At 35.1% G+C, this 15,874-nt stretch overlaps 1 pseudogene across 4 annotated transcripts in view; it reads left to right on the top strand.

Annotated features, from left to right (window-relative positions):
- Nucleotides 1-3,994, top strand: part of LOC145713608 (small ubiquitin-related modifier 2 pseudogene) — a 158,318-nt pseudogene extending 154,324 nt beyond the window's left edge. For all 4 annotated transcript variants that reach the window (XR_014136649.1, XR_014136648.1, XR_014136651.1 and 1 more), the window contains one exon: nucleotides 1,711-3,994. The product of XR_014136649.1 is annotated as a small ubiquitin-related modifier 2 pseudogene, transcript variant X2 (transcript). The remainder of the gene's footprint in view (nucleotides 1-1,710) is intronic.
- Nucleotides 3,995-15,874: the final 11,880 nt, after the last annotated feature.

Below are 15,874 nucleotides of genomic sequence, written 5' to 3'. Positions count from 1 at the left end.
CCATCATGTCACAACTCTCTACTTATTTTTCATTTATGGTGAGAAACTGTCCCTGAATCCAAAAAGACTGCATTATAGACATGGTGGTTTAGTTGACTGGTGGTTCAGAGTCTGATTTCTTGCCAACTAGCAATGCAAGCTGCAGTTATAGCTGCAACACATTTGTAATTTCTACTTTTGAAACAGATTTAGAGGTAGTGTAAGAATTAGTGATTTGAAATGTAGGTCATGACACAATTTGTAGCATGGTTAGGGCTACCATCAAAGATTCTATCACAAAGATGGTAGACCAGGAGTGAGTAATGAGTGATAGGAAGAGCAGGCCCACCTGCTGTGAATATAGATAGACATGGGTTCTGATTTGGGCTTCCCCACTTTCCACCTGTGTGACCTTGGGCATGAGCCCAACAGTGTTCAGTTTCTTGCCCCATTGCAACATTGTGCTAGGTCTTTCTTTTTCTAATTTGCATATCCAAATAGGTAAAAATGAAATCCCTTTATTATGATTATTATTAGTATTATTAACATTTGGATTTAGTTAATTGTTAAAGAGGTTGGGGAATTTGGGGGGGGGGGTGGCGCAGAGGAGGGCTGTTTGGTTTTTATGTAACCATTGGTCATTTTTATTTTGTTTGTGGGAATGTCACTTCCACTCAAATTTCTTTGGCCACAGTCTATGGCAATGCCTAAATCTAAGGAAGTTGAGGACAGTCCAACCACACACATAGAGTGAGAATCAGAAATCGTAAGCAAACAATCATATTGACTACTTAGATAGATTTCCAGAAGTGAAATTTCTTGGTCAATGACAGGCATATTTGAAATTTCCCTAAATATAACTTCCAATGTTCAAAAGGGATGTAGCAATCAACTTTCAATAAAAATGTGCAAGAGTATCTATTTCCACCCATCCTTTCCAGCTCTGGATGTCATCAGGTTTTTTGTAAATATTTTTATTGAAATACAACATACATACAGTAAAGTATATGCATTTCAGTGTACAGCTTGATATTTTTGTTTACAAAATAAACACACCCATGGAACCAACACCCAGGTCAAGATATAAAACAGCATGTGCACCCCAGAGCTTCCTCCATGTCCCTCTCAGTCATTACTCCGCAATGTAAACAACTATTTTGACTTCTAACACCATAGATGAGTTTTGCCTATTTTTGAACTTTTCATAAATAGAATCATACATGTATATCCTTTTGTATCTAAGTTATCTTGTTCAATATTATATTTGTGAAATGTATCCATGTTGTTTGTAATAGTACTTCACTCCTTTCCATTGCTGCTACAATTTTATTGGATGAATATATAACATCACTAGTTCACTCTATTGTTGATAAGCATTTGGGTTGTTTACTATTTTCATTATTTACTACAAATAATGTTGCCATGAACACTCTCATACTTTTATTTTGGGTCACATATATAGGCATTTCTGTTGTGTATATATACCTGACTGGAATTACTGGGTAATAGGATAAACTGTAATATGTATAGCCCATCAGTGTTCCAAAGTAATTCTATCAATTTATGTTCCCACCAGCAATGTAGGACAGGTTCTATTTTTTAAATTTTAGCACTCTTCAATGGATGTAGAGTATTCTCTGCTTGTTATTTTAAGTTGCCTTTACTTGATAACAAAATTGAGTGTCTATTTATTGTCTTACTGACCATTTGGATATTGTGTTTTTGATGCAGCTGTTCCAGATTTGTCAGTAAAAATATTTGGGTTGCCTCTTCCTTCTGCCGCTCCCAGTACTGCTTGTGTGCTCATTGGGTGTGGACCTGATACCTTTTTTGTGAAGCCACAGCTGAGGAGACTCCAGCGCTCGCCATGGCTGACAAAAAGCCCAAGGAAGGTGTCAAGACTAAGAGCAATGACCATATTAATTTGAAGGTGGCAGGGCAGGATGATTCTGTGGTACAGTTTAAGATTAAGAGGCATACGCCACTTAGAAAACTAATGAAAGCCTATTGTGAACGACAGGGTCTGTCAATGAGGCAGATCAGGTTTCTATTTGATGGGCAGCCAATCAATGAAACAGACACACCTGCACAGTTGGAAATGGAGGATGAAGATACAATTGATGTGTTCCAGCAGCAGACAGGAGGTGTCTACTAATAATGGAACCTGCTACTTTACCCCAGAATTCTGTCCTTCCAGATCAAGAACACATTCTCAATTAGAAAACCGCAATTTGGTTCCACCACAGCCTGACTACTACGGTATAGTTTTCTCTAGTATTTCATTTTCCCCTTCCCTGTTCATTTACTGGACATAAAAGTAACTGTGTATGTGCACAAGCATATTGCATTTTTTTAACTAATTTGCCAATAGTATGTTTTTATTGACATCAAATGGAGATGGGAAGGGCAAATACCCCATTTCTGTGAAAATGCCCCTTTTCTCCACTAGTGGCGTGTTCATTCAGCTCTTTATATTCCAGTACGTTGTTTTGCTCTCACTGCTTAACAAAACAAAGAGCAACATAAAAACCCTTGCATACCTTGTTAGATTGGAGAATTTTAATGTTTTTCATTTATCATTGAAAAACTAAGTTTATAATTTTTTGTACATAGCTGTTACATATAGGGCAATCTGTCTTTATGTAGGGATAAAACTGAATCCTAGATAGCTTTCCTTTCAAGTAAAATGTCTTGTTGTTTAAATAAACTCCGTGTTTAAAATGAAAAAAAAAACAACAATTGGGTTGCCCTTATCCTTATTGATTTGTAGTTCTGTATAATTCTGAATCTAAGTCCTTTCTCAGATACAGGTATTGAAAATATTTTCTCCCATTCTGTGACCTGCCTTTCACTCTCTTAATAACATCTTAATTTTAATAAAGTGGAATTTATTTTTTTTGTTTAGGGTTAGTGCTTTTTGTGTCCTTGCTAAGGAATGCTTGAGTATATCAAGGTCATTAAGACATTATCCTATGTTATCTTCAATAACTTTCATTTGTTTAACCTTCCACTTTTAATCTATGATCCATTTGGAATTGAATTTTGCCTATAGTTTGAAATCAATGCAAAGGATTATTTGGATTTATTGGCTAACCCAGGTAATCCAGAGCCACTTACCAAAAGGACCATTTTCTCCCCTGCTGCATTATAATGGATTATTTTTATCATAAATGACAGTATACGTATAGATCTCTTTTCAGACTCTACCATTGTTCAGTTTTTCTATATTTGCAAAAATCACACATTGGTTAAATTGTTATAGCTTTGTAAAGTAATTTGATTTATGTAAATAATCAAATTTTGTTTTTCTACAAGATTTTAATTGCTGTTATTGCCATTTGCAATTCTATGTACAATTTAGAATCCACTTGTCAATTTCCATTTTTAAAAAGCCTACTGGGATTATTAGTTTGTATTGGAAATTGAGTTATAGAAAATAAACATCTTTAAAATATAGAGTTTTCTAATTGGTGGCCAGTGTACAATTCTCTTTTTATTTAGGTCTATGTTAATTTCTCTCAATGTTTTTGTACTTTTCTTTGTAGAAGTATTGCAATCTTCTGTTAATTTTATCCCTCAATATTTGATAATTTTTTAAAATAATGCCAATGGCATTATTTTTCATTTTATTTTCTGCTTGTCATTAATGTATAGAAATAAAAATCATTTTTGTATATTATGATGGTTAATTTTATGTGTTAAGTTGACTAGATCAACGTGTGCTTAGATATTTCACTAAACATTATTTCTGGGTGTGTCTGTGAGGGTGTTTCTGGATGAAATTAGTATTTGAATAGGTGGACCAAAAAAGTAGTTTGCCCTCTATAGTGTGGATTGGCATCATTCTATCTGTGGAGGGGCTGAATAAAACAAAAAAACAAAGGAAGAATTGAGCCCTTCCTACCTGATTGCTTGAGCCAGGATATCAATCTTTTCCTGCTGGCCTCGATCCTCATTCTCAGGCCTTCAGACTGACTGAATTACACCACTGGCTCTCCTGGATCTCCAGCCTGCAGATGGCAAATTGTGGAACTTCACAACCTCCCTAATTGTGTAAGCCAATTCGTCATAATAAATCCTTTCCTAAATATATCCTATTGGTTCTGTTTTTCTGGAGAACTCTAACTAATACATACAGTGATCTTATATCTGGCAAACTTGCTAAATTTATTTATTAATTCTAGTAAGTTTTTTTGTAAATACTTTTAGAATTTCCACACACACAGCCATGTCATCTATAAATAATGAAAGACTTATTTCTTCCTTTTCAATCTTTGTAAGATCCAGTTCTCTTTCTTTATTTTTTTAAGTTTATTTATTTATTTTGAGAGAGATGTAGACAGCATGAGCAGAGATGGAGAGAGAAGGAGAGAGAGAATCCCAAGCAGGTTCCACATTGTCAGCACAGAGCCTAATGTGGAGCTCCAACTTACAAAACCGTGAGATCATGATCTGAGCCAAAACTGAGAGTCTGACACTTAACTGAATTATTATGATTGAATTATTATGATTATAATGGCCTCATAAAACATGTAAAGAAATGTGTCATTCACTCTTTTTTTAATTTCTGGAGGAGTTTAAGTAACATTCATGTTATTTTTGCCTTAAATATTAGTGAGAATTTACTGCGAATCCATCTTGATCTGGTATTTTCTTTGTGGGAATATATTTAATTGTGGAACCAACCTCTTTAATATGTATAAGATTATTTGAATTTTATAATCTAATTGAAATCAGTTTTAGTAAGCTGCATTTTTTACATAACGTGTGCATTTTATGCAAAATATCAAATTTATTGTTCATAATATCTTCTTGTCTTTACAGTATCTATAGATTCTATACCGATGTCCCTTGTTTCCTGACTGATACTTATAATTTATATTTTATGTTTTTCTTATAAGTATTGCTACAGATTTATCAATTTCATTAGTCTTTTCAAAGAGCCAACTTTTGGCTTTGTTAATCTTCTCTATTGTCTGTTTTCTATTTTTTTGTTTTCTGCTCTTACCATCTTTCTCCTCCTTTCTTGCAGTTTAATTTGTTATTTTTTAATCTTTTTGAGGTGGATGTTTATATCATTGATTTTTAACCTTTCATCTTTTCTAATATATTCACATAAGGCTATAAAGCTCTAAGCACTGCTATAGATGCATTGGACAAGTTGTAATGTCATGTAATGTATTACTTAATTTTTCAGTATTTGGAGATTTCTAGTCTTTTTGTTATTGATATCTACCTTAATTGCACCAACTGTGGTCAGAGAACATACTCTGATTCCAGCCACTCGAAATGTGTTGAGAATTGCTTTGTGGCTCAGCATATGGTCAGTTTTGATAAATAGTCCAGGAACAATTTGAAAAGAGTGTGTCTTCTACATTTACTTCATACAACGTTCTAAATATGTTAGAACATATTTGTTAGTCTTATTTATGCTTCTATACCCATACCTTTGTTTTGTCTGCTTATTCTATCATTTTATTGGAGAAGGTGTGCTAAAATCTCCACATTTGTTTGTAGATTTATCTGTTTATGTATGGAGTTATGTCAGCTTTCACTTAATATATTTTGGAGCTATTTTATTTTGTTTTTTATAATTTGTTGTTGAATTGATCCTTTAATCATTGCGATATGTCTAATATCTCTCATAATACTTTTTACCTTAAAGTCTAATTTGCCTTATATTAGTATAATTATAGCTGCTTTATTTTGATTCACGTTTGCATGGTGTATCTTTTTCAACGTTCACTTTCAAACTTTCTATCTTTTTTAAGTAAGGTGTGTCTGTTGTAAGTTGCACATAGTTGTAGTTTGTTTTTATCCAGTTTAACAATTTTTGTGGGTTATTTAAATGTTTATTTATTTATTTTGAGAGAGAGGCAGTGTGGGAAGGGCTGAGGGAAAGGGAGAGAGAGAATCTTAAGCAGGCTCCATGTCAGTAGAGCCTCACACAGGGTTTGATCTCACAACTGTGAGATCATGACCTGAGCCAAAATCAAGAGTCAGATGCTTAACCAACTGAGTCACCCAGGTGCCCCTACAATCTTTATTTTTTAATTGGACTATTTACTCTATTAATGGACTATTAAATATAAATGTGATTTACTGGGAAATTTGGGTTTTAATCTACCATTTTACTATTTGTTTTCTATTTGCCCTCTTTTCTTTAGCCTGTTTTTTTTCCTTTACTGCTTTATTTTGCATTAACCAAGTTGTTTGTTATTTCATTTTTAACACTCTTGTAACTTGTCTGTGGTTTTCTTTTATTAATAGTTTCATTTCTCACAATTACAACATCCTTCTTGGCTTATGAAAATCTACCCTAACATAGTGCTCTTACCACTTTTCAGAAAAGGTAAGAACCTTATAACACTTCAACTCCATTTATACTCTCCCATCTTTTGTGCTATTATCATGTATTTTAATTGCGCATATATTTTAAACTCCAAAAGAGACTATTGTTCTTTTGAATGGACAATATTTACGTAGATTTACCTGTATTAACTCATTTTAGTGTTCTTCATTTTTTCTTAAATTAATTGTTTCCATTTGGGATCATTTTCCTTATGCATAAACAACCCCCTTTAGTATTTCTTTTAGTGCATGTCTGGTAGTTATAAATTCCCTCAATTTTTGTTTCTTTTAAGCCTTTCTGATTCACCTTCATTTTGAAAGAATTTTTTCCTGGTTGGAACATATTTTGCTCAGCACTTTGCAGGTGTCAGGTCATTTTATTCTTTCATTATTTCTTTTGAAAATTCAGTTGTCAAGATTATTGTTGCTCTTGCAAAGATGATGTGTCTTTGTTCTCTAGTTACTTTAAAATTTTTCTCTTTGTTTCTGGTATCCATCAGTTTTACTTCAATGTACCTATTGTCTGGTTTTCTTTCTCACTATATTATTTTTATATTGTTGCCATAAAGAATTACTATAAATGTAGTGACTTAAAACAACATAAATATGTTGTCTTATAGTTTTGTAGGTCAGAAGTCCAGTATGTTCCTGAATGGTTAAAGTTGTGAGCAGGGATGAGTTTCATTCTGGAGGCTCTAGAGGAAAATCCGTTATTTTACTTGTTAAAGCTTTTGACAGAATTCAATTCCTTATGCTTATAGGACTGAGGACACATTATTCTTGCAGCCTGGAAGCTGAGGGCCATTTCTAAATTCTAGAGGTCACCTGCATTCCTTGGGTCATGACCCCCTCCTCCATGTTTAAAACCAGCAATGAATGGTCAAGCCCTCATTCCACATCTTTCACTGCTGCCTTCCTCTTCCACTTTTAAGGGCCCACCAGGATCCAAGATACTCTTCTTATCTTAAATTCAGTTGATTAAAAATATTAATTTCATCTACAACTTTAATTCCCTTCTACCATGTAATATAACATATATGTAGTTCTGAGGATTCGGATGTGGACATTTTGGGGGATGAAATCAAATGAAATGAATCCGCCTGCTGCAGTCATTATTCTGCTTTAGATTCATGTAGCATCTAGAACATGTAGCTTAAAAACTTTCTTCAGTTTTTGGGGCGCCTGGGTGGCTCAGTTGGTTAAGTGTCTGACTTTGGCTCAGGTCATGATCTCACAGTTGGTGAGCCTGAGCCCCGCATCGTGCTTCGTGCTGACAGCTCAGACCCTGAAGCCTACTTCGGATTCTGTGTCTCCCTCTGTCTCTATTCCTCCCCACTTGCACTCCATCTCTCTCTCAAAAATAAAGATTAAAAAAAAAACTTTCTTCAATTTGTAAAAAAAAAAAAAATCCTTGACAAGGATTTCTTCAAATACTGTTTTTGCATTCTTTTCCTCTTGTTCTCCTATTCTAACTACATATATGTTAGATCTTTCCACCATCTTATCCCTGTCTCATTCTTTTTTCTATATTATCCAATGTTTTTCTGAACTTTAGTCTGGATACTGTCTACTGATCTATTACTATCCTGTTCACTAATCCTTTCTTCTGTTCTGTTTAATCTTTGTTAAATTTATCCATTTAATTCTTAATTTCAGTTATTCTATTATTTAATTACTGAATTTTCACTTGACTTTATTTTATAACGTCCATACCTCTGGTAAAATTATCTATTATTTCCTTTATTTATTGAACATATTATTCATAGTTATCTTAAAGGCCATTCTGTTTACTCCAACTTTTTAATCACCTATGTGTTTGTTTCTGTTGAGTGTTTTCTTGATTTTTTTTTTTTTTTTTTTTTTGTCATTTGGTCCTGTTTCCTAGCATATCAGGTAATTTTTTATTTGTGCATAGAAAATTGTAGTGGTTTTGGATTATATCTTCCTCAGAATAAGATAAATTTTTTTTTTCTAAACAACAGATAGAGTGGGGATAGATCATCTTAACACAGTTGTGGCTGGCTGGTCTATTGCCAGTTTAAACTTACTCACATGATGCAACCTTCCTTGGGCTCAACTAAAAACCTAGGTTGTTTATTAGGGTATTTGGAGATTCCTGAATTCCTGTTTTTGCCTTCCCAGCACTCTGTGATATTATGACTCTGTTTAGCTTAGCATCATTTTAGCAGCTGATTTATGCTTGGTTTCTTTGCCTCTCACCCTGAACAGGCACAGGTTAAAAGTCAGGTAATGCCTCAAGGGGAAATTTCATGCAGAATGTTGATCACAGGCCTTTGAACATCTATATATGTAAATATATAGATACAGATAATGTTATCTACATCTATATATATAAATATATATATAAATATATAGATGTAGATATATATAGATAGATATAGATGAAATATATAGATGTAGATATATATGTAGATATTTATATATATAGATGTGGATAATGTTATCTATATATATAATTAATATATAATATAATATAATATATATTATATATATTTTAGCCATAAAAAGAAGGAAATCCTGCCATTTGTGACAACATAGATAAATCCTGAGAGCATTATGCTAAGTGAAATAAGTTAGAGAAAGACAAATATTATATGATCTCACTTATATGTGGAATCAACAAAAGCCAAAATCATAGAAGCAGAGTAGATTGGTGGTTGCCAGGGGATGTGAAGTGGGATAAATGTGGGGATATTGGTCAAAAGCTACAAACTTCAAGTTATAAGAGTAATAAGTACTTAAGATCTAATTGTAGCATGATGATTACAGTTAAAATTACTCTAATGAATACTTGAAAGTTGCTAAGAGAGTAAATCTTAAATGGTCTCACCATAAGAACATCAGCAAAAAAATTGTAATTATGTGAGATGAAGGTTGTATTAAACAACCTTATTGTCATCATTTCACAGTATATATGTGTATCAAATCGCCACATTGTACACCTTAAACTTAAACAATGCTATATGTCAATTATGTCTCAATAAAGATGGAAAAATGTAAATGGACTAACATCTGCAATTCAAAATTCCAGCTGCCATTTTTGCAGAAATTGACAAGCTAATCCTAAAATTCCCATGGAAATGTAAGGGACCCAGAATACTTAAAACAGTCTCAGAAAAGAGGAACAGGGGTGCCTGAGTGGCTCAGTTGGTTGAGCATCCGACTCTTGGTTTTGGGTCAGGTCATGATCTTGCAGTTCATAAGTTCAGGCCCCACGTCGGGATCCACGCAGACTGCTTGGGCTTCTCTCTCTCCTCTTTCTGCCCCTTCCCTGCTTGCACACTCTCTCTCTCAAAATAAATCAATAAACTTTTTTAAAAAATAAATGAGTGAATTATATTTTCTGTGAATTATATTTCAATAAAGCTGTTGTTTTTTAAAATAAATTAGCATGGACATCTTTAAGTAAATAGCCTATTGAGAACCAACTTGCTGGCCCAGGCCTATTTCAGGTAAGGCAACCCAGTATACATACTGGTATTCATATTTCCAAAATTTTAGCCACACATATCAACAAACAAATTCTTGAGAGGAGAAATATAAACACTGAAGCATGCTGGATATGACAAATGAGAATAAGCAGGAATAAATTAATCTGTAGAATCCTGGGAGTTTGCTGGCAGTACCCCTTTCTCAGTCAGGGAAACAAAGACTTAATTAGTTAAAAATACTCAAATCCAGGGGTGCCTGGGTGGCTCAGTTGGTTAAGCATCCGACTTGGGCTCAGGACATGATCTCACGGCTCTTGAGGTTGAGCCCCGCATCAGGCTCTATGCTCAGAGCCTGGAGCCTGCTTTGGATTCTGTGTCTCCCTCTCTCTGCCCCTCCCCTGCTCACTCTCTGTGTCTGTCTCTCTTTTTCAAAAATAAACATTTAAACTTTTTAAAAAAATGATCAAATCCATATTCTAATAGTCTCTTACAGATTCATAATATTGAGATTCAGAAGAAAAGCTAACACACTGAAATCTTTACAAAAATAGTAGGATTTGAAAGGACAGAAGAGAAGGGGGAAGAGCATCAATTAACTATTAATTGCACATCTAATATGCACATAGGATAAGCAAGGGCATGGGAACAAATATGAATATTTGAGTAACTGAGGGGCAAAAGGAGTCTAAAACCATTGTTACGGTAAGCTTGTGTTAGAGACCTTTGTGTGTGTGTTTGTGTGTGTGTGTGTGTGTGTGTGTGTGTATTTGAGTATATATGTGTGTGTGTGTATAAATATATATGTGTATATATATATATATATATACATATCCAACAAATAAATCAAAACGTTTCTGATATCAGAGAGAAAGGTAACACAGAACATTCTTGATTCCAATGAGGTAGGGGGTATTAAAAGCTATGCAGACTCATCCTTGTATGCAGAGGAAATTTGGTTAATAAAATCATCAAGATCAGCCTTAAAAACGAATGATGTTGGTAAAGGGCAGCGCTGAGCCGGAGGTTGTAGAGCTCTGGTTGCCAAGCAGCCACCCTCAGGCCCTCTTTGGTTACCGTGGTGATGTTTGGAGAGCTTACCTAAATACTCTTTGAGATATCATCCGAACTCTCCACATCCCTTTAACACCAGCTAGTCATGCCACTTCTTTTTCTTCCTCCCCCACATCTCTACCCACACTGACAGAATCTTACATATTAGATGAACTGACAAGTGTACCTCCAATGCCCAATGCCTCAGGCCAGGAAATGATTTTGATTAACCTCCCTATTGCAAATAAATGAAAGGACAGTTAAATTAATGAGAAGATCAAACAAGGTTATTCAAAGAAAAATAACTAAAATTATAATAAACAAAGGCTTTTCAAATAAAAAACTTGATATACTTGGTGTTTAATCCAGGATCTAACTTTATGTCGTGGAAAGGACATTGGCTTGGTAATCAGGAGACTTGGCTAGCAGTTCTAATTCTCCATCACTTACCACAGGGTGGTCTTGGTCATGTTAGCTCCCTTTTCTGGGCCCCAATTTCGTCATTTGTAATCAAAAGGGGTTGTACTATATAGCAGTTGTATTTATACTTTTCTGGCCACAATCTATGGTAAGGAAATCATTTTACATCACAACCCAGTATACACATACACCAACAAATCTGAAACAAAAATTTTACAAAACAATCCTTATCCTTACTTTGTGTGATGCACTCTGACATTTTCTGTTCTATTCTCTTTTTTAATGTTTATTTATTTATTTTTGAGAGAGAATGAGAGAGAGAGAGAGAGAGGTTGAAAGCAGGGGAGGAAAAGAGAGTGAGAGGGAGAGAAAGGATCCCAAGCATGTTCAGCACTGGCAGCTCAGAGCCCCATGCAGGGCTCAAACTCATGACCTGAGACAAAATCAAGAGTAGGACCCTTAATGACTGAGTCACCCAGGCAACCCTGTTCTATTCTTTTTCATGTTTTTAACTGCTGTGTGTGACCCAATAAATTGACTTCATGACCTCATTAATGCCTCACAATGCTCAGTTTGAAGAACACTGAACTAGTGGCTATCTAATGGCTCCTACAGTTCTAACATTCTATGATTTTATGTTATGCCAATATCTTCTTTTTAAAATAATATTAAGAATCGCTACCATTCACTGAATTCTAGGTATGTGCCAAAAACTGCTTTAGGCACTTTATCCATATGAACTTATTTAATTTTTCAACAACCATGACTATTTCATTAGTCCAATTTTAAAGATAAGAAAAATTAATGGGCTATTATCTGCATACCAAATTTGGTGGTCTACCAAAATTAATTTCATGATGTATTTAAAATGTTTTGAATATCTTAGAATATCACCATTTAATAAAATAAAATATTATCTTGCCTGCTTTTATTATTTTACACTCTGTAGGGCACTATAACAGATCATCCAGATCTGAGGGGGAAAAAAAAATCAATAACCTAAATGATATCCATTATTGGCTCTAAAAGTCATTTCTCTTACTTTTTTTGTTATTGTGTAAGTAACCCTAAAACAGACACTTCTAATACCACAACAGGGAACATTTATACATAGGTGTGATAACTACCCAAGTAGGTACCTTAATTCTTAGAGAGATGTACTGTCAGCAGATTGTCAGTAGAACAATACAAGACTCCAAATGTGTTATCATAGTCACTGTGCATATTTATTGTGTGTAGTATTGCAAAAAAAAAGAAAAAAACATAGGTGCTATTTTTTCCTGATTCCACTAATTACTGAAACACTGAGCGCCACTGCCAATATTTATCTTTTATGAATTAGCTAGAAGGACTTAGAAAATGATGATACAATACTATTCTGCATAAACTTTACTGAGTATATAGTTTAGGGGGGTGCTAATGGATCAAATATGAAAGATTTTGAACAATTCCTCCTGGATAAATAATAGAGATGGCTGATATTTAATGTCTCTTGTAGTAAATCCAATAAAAATCCAAAATGTCATTTATTCATTTAACAAATACTATTGAGCACCTTCTATATGCTAGATACTTATTTTGGCACTGGGGATTCAGCAGCAAACATAACAAAGTACTCTGGGAGCTTAATTATTTTGTGTTTTGTACGTCTGGATTGTTTAATGTATTTGTTTATAGAGAGGCATACTTATGTGTATTCACTTTGGTGGAAAGGTGGTAGGAGTTACAAGTTTCATTTATTTAAAATATTTGAGTGCCTTTTATGCATGACAGTAATGAAAGAACTATGCAAAACAAAAAAGAATAAATCAGTTTATGCTCTTAAAAGGCTTACAGTCTAGTTAACTTAGTGGTTCCTAACCAGTGGTAATATTACCCCTCATGGGATCTTTGTCCATATCTGGAGATACTTTTGGTTGGCAGGGGAGGGAGATTAGTTCTACAGGCATGTAGGTGGGTAGAGCTCAGGAATGCTGCTAAACACCCTCCAGTGCACAAGACACCCCCACAACAAATAATTCTGTGGTCCAAAATGTTGAAAGTGTCCAGATTGAGGAACCCTGAGTTAGAGGGACAAACTACATACATTAGAAGTTTTGTTTTTAATTACAAGGTATTAGATGATAGATGCTAAATAAGCGACACATACCAGGTGATACCAATAAGAGACAGAGATCATTCTAGAATGAATTAGTTATGGGAGTCTTCATGAAGGAAGTGGGGCTTAAGCTGAAGTATGTCACTCTCCTGCTCAAAGCAGAGGAAAGCCCACAGAGACCTGCTACCTCTCTGACTTCATCTCCTACCACTCTCTCCCTCCCCCTTCTACTCCAGCGGATGGCTTTAGCATTTCCTTGAAAATATCAAGCATCCTCTTGTCTTATGGAATCTGCTTTTGCTGTTCCCTCTGATTCAAATGTACTTTTCAAAAATATCCACACATCTACTCCATCACTTCCTGTAGGTCATCACTCTGTTCAGTCTGTATTTTCATAAAGAGCCTTTCCCTAATCTTCATATTCTAAATAAAATATTAACTCTTGCCCATCCACTCCCTTTCCCCTTATTATGTTTTTTGGTCTCCATAGCAAGATTGTACCCTGCCCAGGGCAGATACTCAAGAAATATGTGTAGAATGAATGAATTGGTTAAATAATGTCAGGGGTTTTCAACCCAAGCAATGAGAAGAAGCTTGGCTAAAGGATCCTCACTACGGTTATTCCCAGTGGCCTAGAATAGTGCCCGCATCATGGTAGGGACTTCATAAAGAGTTAATAAATAGTGATGAAATAGTAAAAGGTGATTAATATAATCAAAACAAGCCTATAGCCACCTTTGCAAAGTATTTTTAGGACAATTACTACATTCTGTGTACAGGCATACCTCATTTTATTGCACTTCACTTTATGAGCTTCACAAGTATTCTGTTTTTTACAATTTGAAGGTTCAAGACTTCAGTGGAGAAAGTAACTGCAGATGTGGTAGAGATAGCAAGAGAACTAGAATTAGAAGCCTGAAGGAGACTGAAGATGTGATAGAATTGCTGCAGTCTCATGATAAAACTCTCAGGGATGAGGAGTTGCTTCTTATGGATGAGCAAAAGTGGTTTCTCGAGATGGAATCTACTCCTGGTGAAGATGCTGTGAAGATTGTTAAAATGACAACAAAGGATTTAGAATATTACATGAACTTGGGGTGCCTGGGTGGCTCAGTCGGTTAAGTGTCCGACTACTGCTCAGGTCATGATCTCATGGTTGATGAGTTGGAGTTGCGCATCAGGCTCTGTTCTGACAGCTGAGAGCCTGGAGCCTGCTTCGGACTCTGTGTCTCCCTCTCTTTCTGCCTTTCCCCATTCACACTTTCTCTCTCAAAAATAAATAAACACTTAAAAAATTAGAATATTACATAAACTTAGTTGATAAAGCAGTGGCAGGGTTTGACAGGATTGACTCTGATTTTGAAAGAAGTTCCACTCTAGGAAAAATGCTATCAAACAGCATCTCATGCTATAGAGAAATCATTCATGAAAGGGAAGAGTCAATCAATGGGACAAACTTCATTGTTCTTATTTTAAGGAATTGTCACAGCCACCCCAACCTTCAGCAACCATTAACCCCTGATCAGTCAGCAGCCATCAACAATGAGGCAATCAACAAAATGATTATGACTTACTGAAAGCCCAGATTATGGTTCGCAATTTTTAAATGTTTATTTATTTATTTTGAGAGACAGAGAGAGACAGAGCAAGCTAGAGCAGGGGAGGGGCAGAGACAGAGGGAGAGGAGGGGAGAGGCAGAAAGAGAGAGAGAGAGAGATAGAATCCCAAGCAGGCTCCATCCGCGCTGTCAGTGTAGAGCCTGACAGGGGCCTCAAACCCACAAACCGTGAGATCATGACCTGAGCCCAAGGCTCAGACGCTTAACTGACTGAGCCACCCAGGCACCTCCCAATTTTTAGCAATATTTTTAAATTAAGGTATGTTCATTGTCCTTTTTAGACATAATACTATTGCACACTTACTAGACTACAGTATAGTATAAACATAGCTTTTATATGAATTGGGAAACCAAAAAATTCATTTGACTCGCTTTATGGCGATATTCACTTTATTGCAGTGGTCTGGAACCAAACCTGAAACATCTTAGAGTTATGCCTTTATACTAGCACACGTGGGGACATGTAATAAATATCTTATTTTTAATTTGGACTATTCTTATCAGCTTTTTCACTTTACATTCATTCTGTATACATTCCTTGTAGTTTAGAAATGCAGTTTCTGACCTTCTATACCCTAGCCCTCTGTTACACCAGTTATAGTATAAAACATAAGTACGTTTTAAGAATTCTAAAGACAGCTCTTTACCAAGCCAGTTCTATAATTTTCTGTTTTCATTTGCATTTAATCACTAATTCACCAACCCTGCACTTAGGGAGTCACTACAGACAATTATGCTAATAATGCCTACAGCAACAGCAACTAAGGTTTAGGGAGGACTTTTTGTGCGAGCGTCTTTCCTGAAGGCTGTGCCTACATTATCTGGTTCCGTTCATAGTGTACAAGACTTGTGGTATCACATTCATGTATATTAATGAACTCTAATTTACTTTCTGTAGCTGGCCCA

The sequence above is a fragment of the Panthera onca genome, chromosome X, assembly GCF_046562875.1.
Source record: "Panthera onca isolate mPanOnc1 chromosome X, mPanOnc1 haplotype 2, whole genome shotgun sequence".
Taxonomy (NCBI): domain Eukaryota; kingdom Metazoa; phylum Chordata; class Mammalia; order Carnivora; family Felidae; genus Panthera; species Panthera onca.
Note: the sequence above shows the minus strand (reverse complement) of the source record. Positions and strands in the feature narration are given on the sequence as shown.